At 43.3% G+C, this 19,910-nt stretch overlaps 1 pseudogene; it reads right to left on the reverse strand.

Annotated features, from left to right (window-relative positions):
- Positions 1-14,154: 14,154 nt before the first annotated feature.
- On the reverse strand, positions 14,155-19,871 carry LOC147915014 (kelch repeat and BTB domain-containing protein 2 pseudogene; annotated as a pseudogene).
- Between the last annotated feature and the right edge of the window lie 39 nt (positions 19,872-19,910).

Consider the following 19,910-nt stretch of genomic DNA (forward strand, 5'->3'; position numbering starts at 1 on the left):
TCCTCCACGCTCATCGGGGTGCGGTCAATTAGACTTTCTCTAACTTCGGGGTGAGTCAGGGGGTCAGCTAGGCCTGGGTTTAGCAGGAATTTTGTGGGAACAAATGAATTAGCAAAGGGGCAGGGGCGGGAGGAGTTAGGTGATTCTCAACTATGGGTGCCCTTCTTCTTGGGGCCGGTGGGTGCTGGGGAGGAGCCCCACCCTGGTGCTGTGGCCAGACACCCATGGGCCTCCTTGGTTGGCCTCTATGCTCTTCCAGAGTCCAGATTCGTAGGAAGGGACCTTGGAGATCAGCAGGGCCAGCCCCTGACTGCATTTGTCAAGCAAGAAGCCAGCGGTGCCCTTATGTGCTCAAGGATGCTCTCCACAGGCAAGAAAGGTGGCTCGAACCCAGGACTCCAGACCCAATTTGGTATCCCTGGGAGAGGTGGGAGCCAGCAGACCCAGAGGGACCTCACCTCCTTCTTTCTCTGCCTACCATTTTTCTTACCCTTTTTACTGCAGTGAACTCCTCTCAGAATTGGGGGACTGACACAAAGGGAGCCTCCACTTCCATAAGTCTTTCAGGATCCCTTGTCCTAGGTGTCCCCTGCCACTCCGACCCCAAGGTGGTGGGATGTGGGCCCAGCCCTCTCCCATCTCCTCTGGGGCGCCTCTCTGCTTCCAGCCTCCCGCATCTGCTCAGAGCTTCCCCCAACACACACACACTCACATAGGTCCCATGGGCCCCTGAGGCCCCCAGACCCTCACCCGACCCCACTTACCTTGTGGCTGGAGCTGGAGTGTTAGAGCTGAGCGAGGAACCTTGGGAGATGGCTGGGACCTGTTCCTCCTGGTCCCTCTTTCATTTTCCCTTTCGGATTTGGCTGGGATGATGACAGGACAGGATGGCTGAGAGGGGCTAGCTCTCCCCCTTCTCTTAAAGGGACAGGGTGACCCTGTTGGCTGGCTCCACCCTTGGGAACAGACACAGGGCACACCCCTTTCTGGGCTCTGCTAGCCCTCCCTTTCCATCCCTCACCCACCGCTATCCCCACCCCACCCCCATCCCACAGCTGTCTCCATCTGGAAATGGAGGAGGGCGTCGTCCAGAGCTGCACCCCTTACTGAGGGAACCAGGGGGCTCATGGAAGCCTGTCCCTCCACACTGGAAGGCTTAGATCCACTATCAACCGTCCCCTTTGAAGGCCGTGTTCAGGGCCAGAGGGAGGATTGGTGCAGGTGTTGGGGGCACTGGTATTTTAAGAGGCAGCAGACACCTAATAGATCTGGTGCCAGCTCTGCCACCTCTGACCTTGGATAAGTCACTGAGCTCTTCTGGGCCAGAGTCTCCTGGATTGTCAACTGAGGAGGCTGGGCCAGCTGACCCCATGTCTCCTTCAGCTCTCCATCCTAATGCTAAGGTCCCAACCACGTTACAGAGAACAAATAACCCGTGCCCGGAAAAAACCCCATATGGAAAAACATGAAGGTATCCAGAGTGGTTGGCTTTTGTAGTTAAATAACAGCTTTTGCTTCCTTCCTGCTTTTCTGTGATGTCCAGATTTACTATAATGAGCATGTTATTTTATAATGTGAACAATAGAGAGAAAGCCTTCTCTTCCCCCATAAGGCTCTAAATTGAGTCACCTCCTACTGCTCTAGGTGGCAGGAGAAGCTGTCCCATAGGGGAGAAGGGTTAGGAGGATGGATGGTGACCTGAGTGGCCAGGGAGGGGACGTTCCCAGGTTGAGGTGGTTTGTTTGTCCCCTCTGCCTTTCTAGGAGTCTGCCCAGCCCACACACCATTCCCTCTCTCACGGGCATCTGCTCTGGGCCGGGCCCTGTGCTGAGCCCATCACACGAATTAGCTCATTTAATCCTCTTGACAGGGCCGGCCCCGTGGCTTAGCGGTTAAGTGCGCACGCTCCGCTGCTGGCGGCCTGGGTTCGGATCCCAGGCGCGCACCGACGCTCCGCTTCTCCAGCCATGCTGAGGCCGTGTCCCACATACAGCAACTAGAAGGATGTGCAGCTATGACATACAACTATCTACTGGGGCTTTGGGGGGAAAAAAATAAATAAATAAAATCTTAAAAAAAAAAAAATTCCTCTTGACAACCCGGGCAGGAGAGAAGCTGAGACTCAGAGGGTCTAAGCCACCTGCCCACAGTCACGCAGCAGGTAAACAGCAGGTGCCAGCCTCATGCCTGACCTGACCGGTTCGGAGCCTGTGCTCTTAAGCCCATCATGGAACTGTCCCCCCTTCAGCCTGGCTGGCCTTCCCAGGTGGTATCCCAGGGCCTGACAATCCCCAGGGCTTTGTGTGGGGCTGGTGGGTGCAGGCACTGGAGGTGGGCTATGCCTCGCCAGGACTCGCCTCCTTGGTGGCATTTCCTTGCCCCTTCAGCCATGAGGGCCTGTGTGGTTTTCCATGTGCTGATGGGGACCCCCTGCCCCGATTTCAGCAAGGGGCGGAAAATGTGCCCTTCCCCCACACTGGCTCAGGGGCCCGGCCCAGCCTGGAAAAACCCTGGGTTAATGCTTGGGTGTGCCGGGGAGCCCTCCCCACCCTCGCACAGGGTTCCCTTGGGAGTGGGCCTGGGTGGGGAGACATGCTCTGGACGAAGTCCAAAGGAAAGCACGTGCTGGTACCTCACATTCCAAAAACAGGATGTGGGGTGGGGGTGCTGCCAACCTCCCCATCCCCAACTTCTGCCTGCTCCTGGCAAAGCTGCTCTCCGACCCCGACCCCTGCTCCCAGCCATGGGGGCTCGGGGACACACCTCGTCTCCCCTGACTGTCCAGGAATGGTCCCTGCCCTGCCCCCATGGCCCCTGCTGGGTCAGGCTGGGTCAGGTTTTCCCTAGCATGGAAAAACCCAGTCAGATCCATCTGCCTGTGGGGAGTGGAATGTGGCAGAGGTGGTGGGCGAGGGTGGGGCAGGAGGTGGAGAGCCATGGTCACCCTGCACTGTCCCCAGCCCCTGATACCACAAGGCCAGACACAAGAGACTCTGCAATCTCCGGGGCCCATCCTTCCTCCCAGATAGTGCCGTCCAGCCTGGGAGCAGGTGTTGCTGATGCTGCCCAGAGCTGGCGGCACGTGGTCCTATCCTTGGCCATACTTGAGATCTGGGGCTGGGCTCAGAGGCCTGTCCCACGCTGATCCATATTCAATCTCTGTCCCAGACACCTCGCCTGGCCCGTCAGGCTGTGGAACCACTTTTCCGTGCCTGTCGCACAGATGCACATATGCACATATAAGGCACATACATGTTTGTACCCGTCAGTTAATAGCAGCAACATTGTCAACACACGGCTTTGTTTTCTCTCCCCTGCGCCCCTTGAACATTTCCAAAAGTCTTGACATAAATGTGGCCTTTTAGTGAGGCCTTCCCTAGCTGCCCTAAGTGGAATTTATTTATTTATTTTATTTTATTTTTTTGTGAGGAAGATCAGCCCTGAGCCAAGATCCATGCTAATCCTTCTCTTTTTGCTGAGGAAGACCTGCTCTGAGCTAACATCTATTGCCAATCCTCCTCCTTTTTTTCCCCCCTTTTCTCCCCAAAGCCCCAGTAGATAGTTGTATGTCATAGTTGCACATCCTTCTAGTTGCTGTATGTGGGACGCGGCCTCAGCATGGCCGGAGAAGCCGTTCGTCGGTGTGCGCCCGGGATCTGAACCTGGGCTGCCAGTAGCAGAGTGTGCGCACTTAACTGCTAAGCCACGGGGCTGGCCCCCTAAGTGGAATTTAACCCCCTACTTCCTATCCCCTCTCTCAGCTTTGTTTCCTTTGCACTGACCACTACGTAACATACTTCATATTTGTCTTATTTATCCTGTGTAGCATCTGTCTCCTCCATTAGCCTGTAAGCTCCTCAAGGGCAGGGACTTTGGTGCTGTATTATTCACTGTCCTGTCCCCACACCTAGAGCGGTTCCTGGCCTGTAGCAGATGCTCAGTAAACATTTGTGGGGTGGATGAATGAATGAAGTTGGGGGAGGGTTGTGGAGGGTGCAGATCTTCTCTGCCCCAAGGCGATGAGATCTCTGGTGGGTCCCATGCCTCAGCTGCTCTCTCTGATCTCTTCTAGGGCTTGTGATCGCTTAAGTGGCCAATCCGGACTGAGATCTGTAATGAGAATGTCCAGTCCTGGGTAGAAATGAAAACTCCAAAATGGCTTAGCGGTGAAATTTCCTGCCCCCAGCTCAGCCTGAGTGGGAAGGTGAGGGGTGGGGGGTGGTGGGCCTGGGTGATTCTTCCTGTTGCTCCTCCTAGTCCCCTGCACAGTCCTCCTCCCCCCGCCTTAGCCGCACACTTCTGACCCTTCAAACTCTTCCCCAGGCTGGAAAACCCTCCAGACCCGACAACCTTTGGTTCACTGGCCGCCCAGCTCCTCTCTCCTCTCCCCTGGCCCTCAGCCTCTGAGGTTTTATCACCAACTGGGACCTGCTTCTCTGTCAGGCCTTACCTCCTCCTTTGGCTCTATAATTATTTAAGAGTAGGTTCGGCTGTAACAGCAAAAATACTAAACAGTGGCTTAAATAAGAGTAAAGCTTATTTCTCTCTCACATAAAAGGAGGAGGGCGGTGGGCTGTTCAGCGCTGGTGGGGCAGCACTGCGCCCCAAAGTCCTTAAGGGCGCAGGTTCCTTCCAAATTCCCCCCGGGTGTGGCCCTCCTCCTCCATGATCCACAGAGTCATTCGGACTCCAGGCAGTGGATGGAGAAAGGGATGAAGGTGGTACGAGAAATAGGTACAAGGATAGCTCTCTTTTAGCAAAAGCGCAGGAAGCTGCTGCATGACTGACCTGCTCACATATCATTGGCCAGGATGACCCTCCACAAGGAAGGCTGGGAAATGTAGCCTTTATTCTAGGTGGCCTTGCACCCAAAAAGGGAGAATTCATCCCTCACTGTCACAAATCTGCTTCTGGTATTGGTCCTCCATGCAGAGATGGGGAGTCAGACACGGTTCTCCAAGTCTGCCCTCACCAGCCACTCCTGCACAGTGTGGGAGATCAAGATTTGGCCACCCTGAAATATATCTCTTTACCTTGATTGTTTTCTCTGAGGGACCTGTGACCTCCCCCACTAACTGCCTAAAGAATTTGACATGGTGGCTCCTTCCTGGAACAGATCTTCTATCGTGATGGCTGTAAAGATAATGTAGGATAGAGGTTACAATAGGAAAGGCACCAAGCCCCTTTTATCAAAAACTCTGTCTCTCCCTGACCACAATATCTATAGATGACCCTGAAAAGAATTGTCTTCCTGCCCTCTGAAGTCCCAGACCACTACCCAGCCCCAACACGTTCCTCGCCTTTAGCTGCAATACTTAAGCAAGCAGCTTAGACAGAGGGACGAGTTGCTCATTTCTGAGTTTCTCCCCTGTATACATGTTATTAAACTTGGTATTATTTTCTCCTGCTAACCTGTCTTGTTAATTATTTGGCCAGCCATAAGAGCCTTAAGGAAAAGGGCAGAGGGGGATTCTCCCTCTTTCCCCGACAGTTTTGGCGTAGTCGGCAGGATCCACACTGGCTGGCAAGTTGCCTTCTCTGGCTGGAAGACCTGCTTTCTTCCTGGACTACTGCAGATGATGAGATGTGGGAACGCCTGACGAAAGCCGGCAAAAGGTAAGACTTCTTACCACATCAGCCTCCCGGAATCTCTATCTGCGGGCTCCGGCGGAAGGAAGTGGTGAGAATTTTTTTCTCTTTCTAAGTTTAGATTGGCAGGAGAAAATATTTGGGAAACTAGTTTCTTGTGCTTTTAGTGACTCTTGGTTTAAATTTGGTAGAGTACTCTTGGTTTTGATCTTGATCCCTTTTTCTCCCAGAGTAGTCTCTGTCTTGTTCTGTGTCCTGAGAACTTGGCTTTGTGACCAGTGAGAATATTCTCCTTGGTCTCCACCAAACGGAAGGTGCATTTACCGGGGTGCACCTTGGTGGCCAGTCGAGTAGACTGGGGTTCCAAACTGTCTCTTTGTCCGGCTGTGCCAAGCTCTCAGGGGAGTTTGTCATAAAGGGCCCAGTCCGTAAGGGCTTTTGTCGTCTTAACCTTCGTTGCTTGTTAGTGTTGGAAAAATCACATTCCAGTATCACCTGCCTGGTGTCACAGATTAGCGGGTCTGTGACTGGAGGCGTCCCACACTATTGTGGGAGACTGGAGACACCATCCTTACCACCTGTGCAATGAAGGTCTTTACTTTCTCTGAATATCTTTGGGAGTGAATTCTGTGGATCATGGGGGCTACATCATCTGCGCCCTCACCAGGGATGCCTCTTGTGTCCATGGTAAAGATTTATTCTAAGCGTGGAAAATTACCTCCGGGTCTTTCCTTAAAAAGGCTTATTGGATCGAGTCACTATTGGAATAAATATACAAATGAAGATCCTACTCGTCAATGGCCAGACGACGGATCCTTTGAATTGGAAAAACTTCTAAATTGGGGGAAAAAAAATGTTTTGAGAGCTCTCACATAATTATTTATTCGGTACCTAAGGAAAGGCCAGAAAAAGGAAGGGAAAAATTTGACTAGCTTTAAGACCTTGACTCAGGTTACAGTTGAATTGAGAACATGTAAAAGTGTAAGTGTTGATAAGATTATAAAGGTTGGAATGTTTGAGCTAATTTTATATAAAGAGGTTACATCAACTTTGCCTGAGTATGTTTTAAAATGTCTGACTGGGAATGCTTCCCTTGTCCAAAATTAGAAGACCAAGACCTATTGATAAAAATCTTAATGAAAACTATGTCTAAAGGTATAAGAGGTGATGAAATTTACATGAAATTTTGTAGGAAAAAAAAACTGATGTTATTTCTATTACAGAACTGGTTAACAAAAATAATAACTTAAATGATGGCTAATTTTATCTGATGTCTTATGAAGTCTTATAGGCAATCTAAATAATTACTGGGAACAAGTAAATAGTTGTGAAAAAGATGAATGTTGGATGAACTTTAAACAATAATTTTGTGTTATGGTGGTTACAGCTTCCAATCTCTTTTTGGTAACTTAAAACTTTAGAGTTTTGCTAAATTTTATGATAAAAATTCAATTGAGTATCTAGATCATTTCCAGATAACATAAGATATTAGACATTGATTGCTAAATGTACGTTTGTCTACTTTTGGCTTTTTATTACAGGAGAACTAAAAGGTGTTTTGGGTCTATTGGTAAACATGTGTTTTATTAAAAGATTGTATTATAAAGTAACATATTTCTAGAAGTTATGAAGTGTTTATAAATTTTCCAAGCCACAAGATACTAATGTAAAAGAAAGTTTATAATTGTTTACTTAGTTTTTACTTACAAATTGGGGTTTCTAAGAGTTAAAATTTCTAATTAGTATATGTGATTGAAGCTACTAAATATTAAGAAAAATATGTCTGTGTACAAGGAAAGTAAGATGTATAAAAAAGATACAAAGAATGAAAATATTTTGTTTGATTGATTAAGAAAGATAAATTTGTCCTCAAGTACTAGGAGGGAAAAGAAAGACATGGGACAAATTCTGAATGTAAAAAGAAAGTTATAGAAGGTTTGTGGAAGAGGAATTCTGGAAAAGGAGTTTTTGCATGGTCAAGTTGGCTAAGATTAAAATGAATTTAATTAAGTAAATGAGTTTTAATATCAGAAGTAAGCTGGTACAAAATTATAATTTGGTCTTATTTCTCTTAAAAGGATGATTTCCTTGAACTTGATAAAGAGGTTATAAAAGATTTTTCTTTACCTTTGAGTAAGTCTACCTAAAAAAAAAAAAAAAAAAAAAACCTATTAAAATAATTTCCTGTGTTCAGAAGACTGAGGTCTCTCTATTAAGGCTTTTTGGACTGTTAATGCTCTGTTTGCTTTGATTTTTTATATTTTTGACAAGCTCCCCAAAATTCATATCTTAAATAAAGTCTTTTTTTTTACTTTTTTTCTTTGAGAATTTTCAAAGGGCCCTGGAACTTCTCAAAGAAATTTGCTCTCTTCCTATAAGGAGAAAGATACTTAACTTATTAGGCTTATTCAGTATGTTAAATTACATGGAAAGCATTGTCAGACAAGTGATGATAAATCTGCTTAGGTGCTATTATGTGGGCAAATGTTATTGACATAGGTGTTTTAAAATTGTATAACATTACTGAAATTCTGATCTGTTCTGGTTATCAGTCATAATTCTGGTTATTATTATTTTAAAGTGTGTATGTCACAAAATTAACCAAATTTCTCTGTCAATTGCCATTTTGAGGTCTTGTTGTTTACAGAATTATTTGTTTGCTCTAATGCTTTTGCAAAATGTTTCAACTTCAAAAAAATCATGGAAAGGACTCTGACATTTACACTGGAGTACAGCCTTCTGATAAACTTTCTGATCATAAAACTGAACTTGGTAAAAAAATTACAGAAATCCGATGGAGAAACTGATGACTTCATGAAGCTGCTAACAAAACGAGTGGGATCAAGAATGGATTACACAGGACTGAATGAACTGATAAGGATGATTATAATTTTTATGATTTTTCATTTGAAGTATTGCTGAATTTTTAATGTTTTGTTTTTTTCAGATTTAAGGAAAACTTTTTCTCTTTTCTCCTGAGCTAGCTATGATTTATGGCAATTTAGTAAATGATACTTTTGTAAGCAAAATTGAAATATTTCTCTTTTTCTCTCTACCTGATCCCTCCAGAATTTAAAAACTCTTAGTGAGTGAGTATTGTTATTTTCATGGCAATATAGTTATTTCCATAAGTTCAATAAGAATCTGTTCTCCTTATAACAGGACACAATTGGAAACACTGGTTATATTACCAAGGCTGTGACTGGAACATCATATTTGCGATATAACCATACAGCTTTTGAGGAATGAAGATTGGACTTTATGGAATAAAGCCACGTGGAAATATTGGCCTGGTACCTTATGTTCCAAGCAGCACTTACCAGGATAAGTAAAGAATGTCACTTATCTGGCAGGCACAAGGAACCTCGAAATATTGTGGGGGAACCTCAGAAGAGAGGAATTCACCCAAATCTGTAGGTATTACAGGCAAAGTCTGATGACAAAATCCTTGGCTTGGCTTTCCTGGCCTGGAGAGGCCTTTAAAGTTCAATCTGAGATTCCTTATAAAAAGTTCCAGCAAAGCAGATTTAAAAGAGCCTATGTGATCAATTGCTATTCTTGCTGTACTTATGTAAATAATTGGGCCAACTCTATTGGAACTAGACATATTTTGCAAACTAGTTAGTTTTAATTTGGCTATCTTAATAAAAATGAGGGTGATTTTAGAGAGAAAAATTATATTTCAGTAAAAACTATAGTATACATTTGCGGATATTAGATCCTAGTTTTGTTGTCTTTTGAGGTTTTTGTTTTATATCTGTTGACTGGACTGGATCCTGATTTCTTCTAGTCTCCTGAAATATCTGGCTACAGATCTCCAAACTAACGTTTTTGATTTTTTCCATCATTTTCATTTGAAATCACTGAAAACTGAACCTGCCCTTTTTCCTGAAGCCTTACAAACTGAAGCTGATGGACTTGATATAAACTTAAGAGATGACCTGACGACACCATCAGAGACATTTTATTTTATTTTATTATTTTTTTTTTTTAAGATTTTATTTATTCAGTTTTTTCCCCCCAAAGCCCCAGTAGATAGTTGTATGTCATAGGTTCACATCCTTCTAGTTGCTGTACGTGGGACTCGGCCTCGCGTTGGACGGAGAAGTGGTGCCTCGGGGCGCTCCCGGGATCCGAACCCGGGTCGCCAGCATCAGAGCGCGCGCACTTAACCGCTAAGCCACAGAGCCGGCCCCAGAGACATTTTAAACTGCAAAAGATGCTTTGACGCTGACGTCTAAAACCTTAACTGGCTGTCCTCTAAACTCAGAAACTGCTTTACAACTTGCTCCAACTATTAACCTTGTTTTTCTTTCGTTTACACAGAAATGCTTCTATTAAATACTTGATTGCTTGCTTCCATAATATAGGCGTAACCTTGAGAGCCCACCTGCATCACCACCTTCCAAAAGGAACTTAATTGAACTGATCTATTATCAGGACTAAGAAATGTGTTCAGTGAGATGAAACAATCTACCAACTCAGCTTCTGGAATATGAAACTTCTCTAAGTTTCAAAAAGACTGTGAAACTTTTAGTTTCAAAGGCGGGACTGTGGGAGATCAAGATTTGGCCACCCTGAAATATATCTCTTTACCTTGATTGTTTTCTCTGAGAGACATGTGACCTCCCCCACTAACTGCCTAAAGAATTTGACATGGTGGCTCCTTCCTGGAACAGATCTTCTATCATGATGGCTGTAAAGATAATGTAGGATAGAGGTTACAATAGGAAAGGCACCAAGCCCCTTTTATCAAAAACTCTGTCTCTCCCTGACCACATTATCTATAGATGACCCTGAAAAGAATTGTCTTCCTGCCCTCTGAAGTCCCAGACCACTACCCAGCCCCAACACGTTCCTCGCCTTTAGCTGCAATACTTAAGCAAGCAGCTTAGACAGAGGGACGAGTTGCTCATTTCTGAGTTTCTCCTCTGTATACATGTTATTAAACTTGGTATTATTTTCTCCTGCTAACCTGTCTTGTTAATTATTTGGCCAGCCAGAAGAACCTTAAGGAAAAGGGCAGAGGGGGATTCTCCCTCTTCCCCCGACAACAGCATCTCCCTGAAGAAGTCTCGCCAGTCCTGTCACGTTGTCTCCAGGCCCTTCCAAACCACTGTACCTCTGGGCTTTCTTTCATGCACCTCTGCCAGGTCCCATCCCCTCTTTCTCATCCTTGGGTGGAGGAGTTGTTACTGCCACCTGGAGGCCTCTGCCTGGTCTCTTTTCCCCAGCTCACCTATTTCTAGGTTGTACACTTAGCATCCTTGCTCAGTAAGGACACTAACTGGGCCTGAAGGTGGCTGCGCCCTGTAGGCAGCCTCATCTGAGCAACCAAGCAGCTTGGGAGTCCCTCTCCTCCTTTCCTTGAAAGCCCAGAGTGAACAGATGAGAGAAACTGCTTTGGGATTGGGGGTGGGGAAGGGGAAGGGTTTGAGTTATCAAGAGTCATCTTCCAAAGTCCCTTTCCTCCTCCATGCAGCTCTGAATAGCCTCTGTTTGTAAGTGCCAAGATGTATAAGCAATCACAGTCACTGCCTGTAGCCTGGGGTCCCCTTCTCTCCATTACCCCAGGGGTCAAAGTGGGATCAGGTTAACTCAAGATCAATTAATGGGCGGACCAAAGTAACTTCCTCCCTGAAAGCAATACTCCTGGGTCCAAAGGACTGCCCTTGGCCAGGCCCTGGAAAGTCACGGAAAGTTACTAGAGGCAGAAGACAAAGTCACCTGTGGGTTGGGCTTCTTTTCCTCCAGCTAAAATAGCATTTACTGGAATATCTTTTTTGCACTCCCAGTATGTATTGGGGCCACCTTGAGACCAGTGAAAATACTCTTACTGAAAAGAAACAAATCTACACAATGGAATACTACTCAGCCATAAGAAACGATGAAATCCAGCCATTTGTGACAACATGGATGGACATTGAGGGTATAATGCAAAGTGAAATAAGTCAGAGGGAGAAGGTCAAATACCACATGATTTCCTTCATTAAGTAGTAGATAATAACAACAATAAACAAACACATAGGGACAGAGATTGGATTGGTGGTTACCAGAGGGGAAGGGGGGAGGGAGGAGGGTGAAAGGGATAATTCGGTACATGTGTGTGGTGATGGGTTGTAATTAGTATTTTGGTGGTGAACATGATGTAATCTATGCAGAAATAGAAGTACAGTGATGTACACCTGAAATTTTTACAATGTTATAAACCAATGTTACTGCAATAAACCAATGTTACTGCAAAAAAAAAAAAAAAAAAAAAAAGAAACAAATCTGACTCGAGCAAGTACTGAGAAAAAGCGTGAGGAGGAGTGTACGATGCTACAACTGCTTCGAAGAAGTTTGACAGTTTCTTATAGAGGTAAACATGTGACCCAACAATTCCACTTCTAGGTATTTACCCAAGAGAAATGAAAAAATATGTCTATAAAAAAGATTTGCACTCTAATGTTCATAACAGCTTTACTTATAGTAGGCCCAACTGGAAACAACCCACATGTCCATCAACAGGTGAATGGGTGAATAAACAAATCCATGCAATGGAATAATATTCAGCAATTAAAAAAAGAAGGAACTATTGATATGTGCCACAACATGGATGAATTTCAAAAACATTATGCCAAATGGAAGAATCCAGGCACAAAAGCATATATGCTGTATGATTCCATTTATGTGAAGTTCTAGAATAGGGAGAACTAACCTGTAATGGTAGAAATCAGATCAGTATCTGTCTGAGGTCGGGTTGGAAGAGACACAGAAGAACTTTTTGGGGTGATGGCAATGTGTTATATCTTGATTGTGCTGGTGGCTTATGGCAGGAGCACACATTTGTCAAAAGTCATCAATCTGTACACTTTGGGTACATTTTTTTTTTTAAGATTTTATTTATTTATTTATTTTTTCCCCAAAGCCCCAGTAGATTGCCGTATGTCATAGCTGCACATCCTTCTAGTTGCTGTATGTGGGACGCAGCCTCAGCATGGTCAGAGAAGCGGTGCGTCGGTGCGCACCCGGGATCTGAACCCGGGCCGCCAGCAGCGGAGTGCGCGCACTTAACCGCTAAGCCACGGGGCCGGCCCAGAGTGGGTGCATTTTATGTATATAAATTGTACCTCAATAAAATTGATTTAAAAAGAAAAAAGTAATGTTGGTCTGTACTGAAATTCTTTTGAGGATGAAAGAGAGAGAGACTTTCTTGAAATCATCATTACGCATCTCTCTGTCTCCAAGTCTCTGGGCAAGTTTCTCTCCTCTTCCTCATCCTTCATCCTCTTGTTCTCCCACACTCCACACTGGTCACCTCTCTTTATCACTTGCCTCTTTCGCATTCTTTATGAAATAATTTGGCTTACTCCTATCAATTTGAGTTTGATGTCTGAAGGAGGCTTTTGTGCATAAAATCAATATCCTTGAGTTTGAATTTATGTCCACTTTATTAAGACTTTAAATGAAAAAAACTTTTTCCTTTTACACCTTCAGGTTCAACTTACACATTTTGTTATTCTATATGTACATTTAATAATTTGAGTATAAAAATAAGAATAATCACTTTCACTTGTTCTTTAATTAATATTCAATTATCTCATAATTTTGAGAAGTTAAATTTGCCTAAGTGATGAACACTAATTACAAACCTGATTAATTAAATTTCCAAACATTTCCAGTGCCTGCTGGGACTGACTGACAACTCTAACAAATAATAGCTTAATATGCGTTAAAACAGCTCCGGTAAACCTAATAAACCAAATATACAAATGTAGTAATTCAAGTTCTTTTCAATTTTATAGTAGTGTTTACACATTTAATTGAATTTCTTAAACCTTTTAAATTAAAATCACATCTAAAAATAAATTATACCTTTAAATTGAAATTACAAGACTAATCTGTCAGATTCCCTAATGTCAAATTCTCTTAAACATTAGGGACATTCAAAATATGTAATACAAACACATTATTATCCTGAATGATTATAAAACATTTCTAAATTTAACACAAAATTGTAAATACTGTGGGTTCGATTACTTCACCATTTCTATATTTCTTTTTTTAACTTCTGGGTTGTGGAGTCATCTACCAAACTGTTTAATCATGTCAGGTGGACTGAGAATTTCTAAATCAAAAACATCAAGACTGAGATTCAGGGTTGGAGATTCAAGACTGAGGTTTGGGACCACTTTTCCTGTGGTTGACCCCTTCTGCTTTGTCAGCAGAGTCCCCGAGCTCACCCCTTTCAGTGGGAATTTGTTTTATAATTCAATATGTCTGATTGTTTGCTCACGATTAGGTTCAGGGTTAAGTCTTTTTGGTGAGACTACTACATGGGTGATGAAATACATTTCCCATTGTGTCACATCAGGAGCATAGTATGTCATTCTGTCTCATTATTGATCACTTAGTTAATGCGGTGTCTGCCAGAGCTCTCCATCATATAGGCAATATGCTATGCTTTTTGCTTTGGAATTTGTTAAAGGTATGCGTTTACGTTCTCATTTTCAGCCTTTTCATGCTTCTTGCTTCATGTCTCTTGTTGAGCAAAGACAGTTACAAAGCACATAAGCTGAGTATGCACTCCCTGAATTCTACCACCGTACAGCTGGTAATGCAACCATTTCTCCATCCAGTTCAAACTCCTCTGTTCCATCCAGCAAGAAAAGATACATTAGTGGTTTCCATGGAGATTCTTCAAGGCAGGATAGAGAGTTTCCCCACGGTGCATCGAAAATCTCTCCCCAGTAACCACAGTACGTGTTCTGATCAATTCCAGATCATACTGGTAGGTGATATCTTTAGTTCTCTCTTTTAAGTGGGTTTCTTGCTGAAAAGCACAGAATCTGAGATCACAACAGCTCTGACACAGGGGCCAGAGCATCACTTAGCAGGAATATTGGTCATTTCCCACTCACTTTTATTCACATTGTGATTTTCCACAATTACTGGAGACCCATCTACTGTGTCAGAAGGGAGTTTTATGCAAAATGTTATTACCAAAAGCTGCAACTGAAACAAAGCACCTGCTAATCTGCCTCACAGCCACTGTTCCAGACCTTGGAAAGTGACTCTACTAGAGGTTCAGTATTATCACATAACTGCAGTGTGGACCACGACTGCTGAGCATAAGACAACAGGCTCACCCTTGTCTGCTCATCCTTCTCAGTGTCATGCCTTTCAGCAGTCCTCTGATTAAATTTTCTGCCTACACTCTTTGCTCCAGATTATAGTTGTAGCCTTCACGTCAAACCAAAGATGGCTTTATGTGGACGAAAAGCATCAGGGTCTTTGGAAATCTTGCTGTGACTGGACCAGTAAAAGTAATTCCAGATCTGAAGGCAGCTTGAAGTTAGCTTGGCTTTTTTTTTTGGTGAGCAAGATTGGCCCTGAGCTAACATCTGTGCCCATCTTCCTCTAATTGTCTGTGGGTTGCCACCACAGCATGGCTGACAAGTGGTGAGTATGTCCGTGCCTGGGACCCAAAACTGCGAACCCCAGACCGCAGAAGCGGAGTGCACCGAACTTAACCGCTATGTGCCACCGGGGGGCCCCCAAAGTTGGCTTGTTTTTACTGATTCCTTTTTGTGTTTTTCAGAGAAACTTGACCGCCTGTTCTAAAGATGTCATTATCAGGAGTTACAACTGTCCAACCTTATGCAAATCAGCTGGTGGGCTGCACAGCTTATGAACTTTTTGTATCTGTGGTTGTACAAACAGAGAAGTAAAGGCTACAAGGCTCTTCAGAAGATGCTTTACTGGAAATCGTCGTCTCCTCTTTAGTCATCCCAAGAGCATCCACTGTGATGTGGTTGAGCAATATTGTGACGGTGATTCCGGGTTGAACTCCAGCCACAGCTCAGCAGCTTTGCCAATTGTCCCCTCATTTTCCACTCCTGAGAACACCTATCAGTAGGTCCAGTGCCAGCGGCATGAAAGCTTTCTGGTGGAATTGTGCCCATCAATCTTTTGGCATTTTGATTCTTCACAATTGAAGAGATTGGCAAAACTCAACAATTCTCTGCGTTTATTATTTTTTAATTATATATTTTCGACATTGTTGCAACACATCTTCTACTTGTAGGAAGGACATTGTTTCATAAAACTGTTCTACAGTGCTCTCATTTATTGCCAAGTTACCCTGTGTGCCTGAGTTTCTCTTACCTGTTAGGTAGTGTAGTGACACCAACAGTCCCTAGGTGTGAGTGTGTCTGCTGTCACTATTTCACTCACGAATGTGGCCTGAAATAAGAACTACGCATTGCAAGAACCACCTTATGACAAGGGACTTCAGTGCCTTCAACAGCAAACACCATGCCAGTGAGGAACTGCTCTTTGTTAAAGAGTTTTAAATGTTAAATGTTTAAATGTTAAATGGTAAATGTTAAAGAGTTTTAAATTCACTTAACATAATACCCTCCAGTAAAGACACAGCATATTTAAGATTGATCTCTTCTTGTTGTGATGGACATGACTGTATTCTATGAATATCTTTAGGAACAGATTGGAAAAATCAGTCTTTCTAATGAAAGACTCAGGATCAACTGAATGATCCCTGAGTAAAGAAAGGAGGAACTCCATGTGATCTCGTCTGCAGCTCAGAACTGAGGCTGGCATACTCACCACCCTAGGTCATCCTGAGTTCTTTAGGTACCAAAACGGACTATGGAGTTTGTATTAGAGTTCTTCAGAAAAACAGAACCAATGAGATATATATACACAAGAAGAGATTTATTGGGGCCGGCCTGGTGGCACAAGTGGTTAAGTGTGTGCGCTCCGCTGCGGTGGCCCAGGGTCCGCCGGTTCGGATCCCGGGCACACACCGACGCCCTGCTTGTCAAGCCATGCTGTGGCGGCGTTCCATATAAAGTGGAGGAAGATGGGCATGGATGTTAGCCCAGGGCCACTCTTCCTGGGCAAAAAGAGGAGGATTGGCAGATGTTAGCTCAGGGCCAATCTTCCTCACACACACAAAAAAAGAGATTTATTATAGGAATTGGCTCACATAATTATGGAGGCCGAGAAGTCGCACCATCTGCTGTCTGCAAGCAGGAGAACCAGGAAAGCTGGTGGTGTACTGCAGTCTGAACCTGAAGGCCTGAGAACCAGCGGAGTCAATGATGTAACTCTGAGTTCCAAGGCCTGAGAACCAGGAGTGCCCATGTCAGAGGGCAGAAGACAGATGTCTCATCCTAGAGAAAGTGAATTCGCCCTTCCTCCATATTGTGTTCTATTCAGGTCCTCAACGGATTGGAGGATGCCCACTGCATTGGGGAGGGTGATCTTCTTTACTCAGTCTACTGATTCGAATGCTCATAGACACATTTAGAAATAATATTTTACCAGCGATCCCTTAGCCCAGTCAGGTTGACACATAGGATTAACCATCACAGAGTTTTTCAACACAGCCTGAAGACATGCTGTTCAGATTTGCAATCGTGTAGCACGAGTGAAAGAGAAAAACATCGGAGATCCAGATTCCTGGAGTGGTGCCAGTTCAGCATCATATTAGACCTGGAACCCATATATTACTTTTATAACCAGAAAAAAATTATATTTTCATTTTGAAAAACATGTAACATTTACTATTTTTGTAAACGATGGGAAAATGCAAAGAAGAAAACAAAAATCACCCAAATCTCATCATCCTGAGAAAAGCAGCTGGCACTTTGCTGCAACTTGCCATGTCTTTCAATGCATGTAGCATTGGTTCTCAAATTTTGGCGTGCATCAGAATAACTGGAGCACTTGTTAAAACAAGTGTTTTTAAGTCAGTAGTTCTGGGGTGGGCCTGATAATTTGAATTTCTAACAAGCTCTCCAGTCACGCTAATGCTGCTGGTCCAGAGACCACACGTTGAGATGAACTGGTGTGTAGTTTACACCTTTGCTATTCCAAGTAAGTTCTCCAACCAGCAGCATTCACATCACTTGGGAAGTGGTTAGTAATGCAGTCTCAGGCCCCACCTCAGCCCTACTGAATCAGAATCTGCATTTTAACAAGACCCCTAAGGGATTTGTAAGCACAAGTTTGAGAAGCACGGGTTTATATTTGAACCTCATACTGTCTAAAAGACAGCTTTTCCTCCCTACTTTATTGTGGTATAATTTACACACAATAAAATGCACCATTATAATTCAATACGTTTTGACAAATTATACGGGATAGTTTTCTATCTTTTTTCTCCTCTACCCAACATGAGGACTTTCCTGTACTATTAAGTGTTCTGGGAAAACATGACTTTTTTTTTTTTTTTTGACGTTTTAATAGTTTTTAACATTGTGAAATTTTGGGTTGTACACTTTTGTTTGTCCATCACCATATATATGTCTCCCTTCACCCCTTGCGCCTACCCCCACCCCCATAGCCCCTGGTAACCACAATATAGTTTTCTCTGTCCATGTGTTGGTTTATATTCCACTTATGAGTGAGATCATACAGTGTTTGTCTTTCTCCTTCTGGCTTACTTCACTTAACATAATTCCCTCCAGGCCCATCCATGTTGTTGCAAATGGGACGATTTTGTCTTTCTTTATGGCTGAGTAGTATCCCATTGTATATATAAATCACATTTTCTTGATTCAGTCGTCAGTTGAGGGACACTTAGGTTGCTTCCACTTCTTGGCTATGGTGAATAATGCTGCCATGAACATAGGGGTGCATAAGCCTCTTTGGATTGTTGATTTCAGGTTCGTTGGCTAGATTCCCAGTAGTGGGATGGCTGGATCATAGGGCATCTCTATTTTTAATTCTTTGAGGAATTTCCATACTGGAAAACATGACTTTTAATGGCTGTGTAATACATGGTAAGTAAGGATATACCAGTTTAAAAGTAATTCTATTTTAGGAAATCTCTGCTGTTCCCAGTTTTTCACCAGTTTAAATAATGCTTCAATGAACACTTTTGTACACAAACTTTTTGTGCTTCAGACTTCAGAATACTTTTCCAAAAGTGGAATTACTGAGGAAAGGGATACTCGGCAGGCAAGAACAGATGTCTGTTACTCTAGAAGAAAAAGCTAATGAATTAAAAAATTTTCTATGTGCTTGGGGTTCAGGAAAAATGGCCAGAAATCACTTAAAAAATTCCATTGCAGCAGGAACAGTGGGATGCAATGTATCTTAAAAAACAAAAAGGCTTAGTAAGTTTGTGTCATTTGTCAGCTAATACAAGTTTTGAATCCCTTATTTTCTCAGTAACCATTCTTTTGTAACTTATAATTGATAGAATATGTATTTAAGCAATGTTTCAAATGCATATGAACTAACTACACTGTATAAGGGGTCTAAATGTCCAAGTTACTAGCACTAGAATTTTTATCTCCTAGAATGCCAGTGGCTTGGGCCGGGCCCGGTGGCGCAAGCGGTTAAGTGCGTGCGCTCCGCTGCGGCGGCGGCCCGGGGTTCGCTGCTTCGGATCGCGCACCGAGGCACCGCTTGGCAAGCCATGCTGTGGCAGTGTCCCATATAAAGTGGAGGAAGGTAGGCATGGATGTTAGCCCAGGGCCAGTCTTCCTCAGCAAAAAGAGGAGGATTGGCATGGATGTTAGCTCAGGGCTGATCTTCCTCACAAAAAAAAAAAATGCCGCTGGCTTAAGGAATAAAGAATAGAGTCAAGGAATGTATTCACTTGGAGTCTTTTTAGATAATAAATATTTTACTCATTAGGAGGCAAACTTCTACTTTTAAAAGGAAAAGGTTTCTGATTTTTTTTTTTTTAAAGAGTGTGTATGCTTTTCTCCCACTGTTTTGTAAACAAATGCATACTTACCAGACAGGAATTTCACCTTTGATTTGTAACTTGCTTTCTTCACTCAATGTCGTGAACATCTTTTCATGTCAATAAATAATGTACATGATCATTCTTAATGGGTACCTGGTATTCCCATTGTACCATAATTTGTTTAAACTGTTTTACCAAATGTCTCTTGTTGTTGGACATTTAGGTTACTTTCAATTTTATTATTACAGTAACTTCAATAAGCATCTTTGAGGCTTTTTTTTTGAGATAATTATAGATTCACATGTAGTTTAAGAAATAGTACAGAGATCCCTTATACACTTTGCTGACTTTAATCCAATGGTAGCATTTTGCAAAATTACAATCAGGACATTGATATTTCCTGTTACTTGAACTCACATTTGTGTGTGTTTACATAGCTTTTTGCACATGTCATTTTCTTCAACTAAATTTCTTAAAGTGAGAATTGCTGGGACAGGAGATTCTGATGAAAGGGCTCATTTTCCCATATCTTTGTCAACATTACCCTTGGGATATGTTTAGGATATCCATTCATAATGCCTGATTACTTTTCTTCTAGTACCTTTTTTAATAG

The sequence above is a fragment of the Ceratotherium simum genome, chromosome 16 (genome assembly GCF_057802395.1).
Source record: "Ceratotherium simum simum isolate JZ-2026a chromosome 16, ASM5780239v1, whole genome shotgun sequence".
Classification (NCBI taxonomy): Eukaryota; Metazoa; Chordata; class Mammalia; order Perissodactyla; family Rhinocerotidae; genus Ceratotherium; species Ceratotherium simum.